The following is a 2895-nucleotide window of genomic DNA, read 5'->3' as shown; positions in this document are numbered from 1 at the left end:
CGCCCTACCACTCGACCGCCACAGTTTTAAGTCGAAATGGCTGGTCTGTCGAAATGTTTTGCCGTTTCGACATTTCTCCCACAGGATATAATGGGGAAGATTGAAACAGGCTATAACTTTGACATTTCTGGTCTGATTTGGATGAAACTTGCAAGAATGCTAGCCACTTTGAAGGGCATGAAGTGTGCTAAGTCTCAGGAGGATAGGTGCAGGGGGTTCAGAGAAACTGCACCCCATAATCCTGAATGCAAAACTTGTGTCACATGTATGCGTTAAGCCACAGCATGGTGAAAACCACAGGCACGATAACCCCTGGTGAGGCCACAAAGCCTGCCAAGTTTCAAGGAGATAGGTGCAGGGGTTTGGGAGACACTGCACCTCAAGCTGCGGACAAGCAAAACTTGTGACATGGGTGACACTGCACATGTTAAGGTGCAGCGCGGTGACAGCGGCAGGCCTGCTAGCCCCTGCTGAGGCCACGAAGCCTGCCAGCTGTCACAAACTCCTGGAAGGTTGTTTCAGGCTCATTTCAGACCCGTTTCAGATTCAACATTAGGAAAAACTACTTCACAACTAGGGTGTCCAGACTGTGACCATTACTCCTAGTTTTCCCCAAGGGTGCCCTGGTGAACAGTTGTTCACCGAGCCCTAGATGTACGCTTTTGAGGTAGCGGTAAGCTGCTACCAAGTCTCCTCTCTCAGCCTTCTCTTTTTCAGGCTGAAGAGTCCCAGGTCCCAAGCCTCATATGGCCTGACGTGCAAGTCTCTGATCATATGGGTAGCTCTTCTCTGGACTCTCTCAAGCTTTACCACATCCTTGTTAAGGGGCAGAGCTCAGAATTGGAGGCAGTACTCCAGCTGCAGTCTCACCAGTGCTGAGCAAAGCAGGAGAATCACTTCTTTGCAATGGTTTTGCTGAAGATTCATCAATTGATGCATACCAGCATATTGTTGGCCCTGCTGCTTACAGCATCACACTGCTGGCTCATGTTCATACTGTGGTGGCAAGTGATGGGGGATCTTCAGTCTGGCTGCCTGATGAGAGGCATCAGTTGCACAAGCAACCTTGTCACAAGTTTTACCTGTGAGCATCTAGGGGTGCAGGGCCCCAGAACCCCCCTGCACCTATCTTCTTGAGAGCTGGCAGACTTCATGGCCTCAGCAGGGGCTAGCAGGTCTGCAGCTTTCACTTTCTTGCACCTTAACACACACAGTGTCACCCATGCCACGAGTTTTGCTTGTCTGCAGCCTGAGGTGCAGTTTCTCTGAACCCCCCAAACCTATCTCCTTGAAACTTGGCAGGCTTTGTGGCCTCACCAGGGGCTACCATTCTTGTAGTTCTGACCCTGCTGTGGCTTAACACATACACGCGACACAAGTTTGGCTCTGAAGAATTTGGGGTGCATTTTCTCTGAACCCCTGCACCCATCTTCTTGTAACTTGGCAGACTTTGTTGCCTCAGCAGGGGCTACCATTCCTGCAAGTTTCATCCAAATCCAGCCAGAAATGACAAAGTTATAGGCTGTTTCAACCTTCCCCATTATAGCCTATGGGCGAAATGTCGAAACAGCATCGAAACGGCAAAACATTTCGACTTGTCTTGTTTTGTTTCGAGGCTGTTTCCACCATATCTGTTCCGTTTCGATTTTGCTGTTTCAACCTCGAAACAGGTCGAAACAAAACTGGTGACGAAATTTCGTGCAGCCCTACTAACCAGTGCTCAGCTTGCTTCTAATGACCATGTTGCCTGCTGGAGAATAACCTTGCAACCCCTTTCTGCAGCCAAGCGCCTAAGGATCCCCGAGCAGGAATCTCTTGCAAAAACACTTAAAGAATGTTATTTAACCTACAGGAGAAGGGGAATGGAAGTAGTCCTCTCTCTTCTTTATACTAAGGATGTGAGCTCAAGCTCATAAGGAAAGCTTTTAAGCCTGTGACAGAAAAATGCTCTTCTGCCTCTCATGGCTTCATAGCTGTGACATTTAAAAATCAAGGGCCTAATACAGGCCTTGGAAAAATCAGAAAAGCTGTCCCACTGGCGTAAAAAATTTTAAAATATTTTTGGAGCCCAAAGTCCTTTGCCACCTGCTGTCCTTTTTGCACACAAAGAACTTTTGATCCGTCTGTTGACAAAATATTTTTAAAGATTTAAAAAAGAATGAAACCAGAAGAGAGGAAAGGCTCTTTTTATGCTGAAGGCAAAAGCAAGTGGGGGTCTTGGGGGTTTTTGCCTTGGTTTTCACCTTTTACCTTGGGGGTCTTTAAGAGGAGAGTAGACAAACACCTGGCTGGGGTCATATGACCCCAGCGCTCTTTCCTGCCCAGGGCAGGGGGTCAGCCTCAATGATCTATTGAGGTCCCTTCTGACCCAAACAATATGCAACTAAGTGTATTTCAGCCTCCCTTAACACTGGCCATAATGCCTTGGGTTGACATGTTTAAAGGAGCCTAAAAGATTTGGCTGCTCAAATCCCACAGAGTGGTAGATTTTAAAAGCCAATGAGGACCATCAGCTCATATAGTAAGACCTCTGGCATAACACAAGCCCCTACAGTCCTCCCAATTATCCCTGTTTTGAGCCCAGTAATTTGCATTTTCCTAAAGCATCTCTGTAAATAAACTCAGTGAGAGAAGCACCCAGCAGCCCTCTTAGACTTCTCTGAAAATCCTTGCCTGAATTTTGCTAAGGGATCAAATAACTGAAAGTAGGAGCTAGTCAGCATAGGCACCAGCTGCCAGGCTGGGCGCATCTTTTATGTCACTTAAAAGATATTGGGTTTGACAGCCAGACTGCCTTCCTGGAGGCAGCAACTTCCTGCCCTGGTTTGGACTGCCCCTGTGATTCCTGAATCAGAAGTCAGCCAGCTAATTCTTGAAACACTAACCCACGTTGCA

This window comes from Alligator sinensis, unplaced genomic scaffold (genome assembly GCF_000455745.1).
Source record: "Alligator sinensis unplaced genomic scaffold, ASM45574v1 scaffold685_1, whole genome shotgun sequence".
Lineage (NCBI taxonomy): Eukaryota > Metazoa > Chordata > Crocodylia > Alligatoridae > Alligator > Alligator sinensis.
This window is presented reverse-complemented; position numbering follows the sequence as displayed.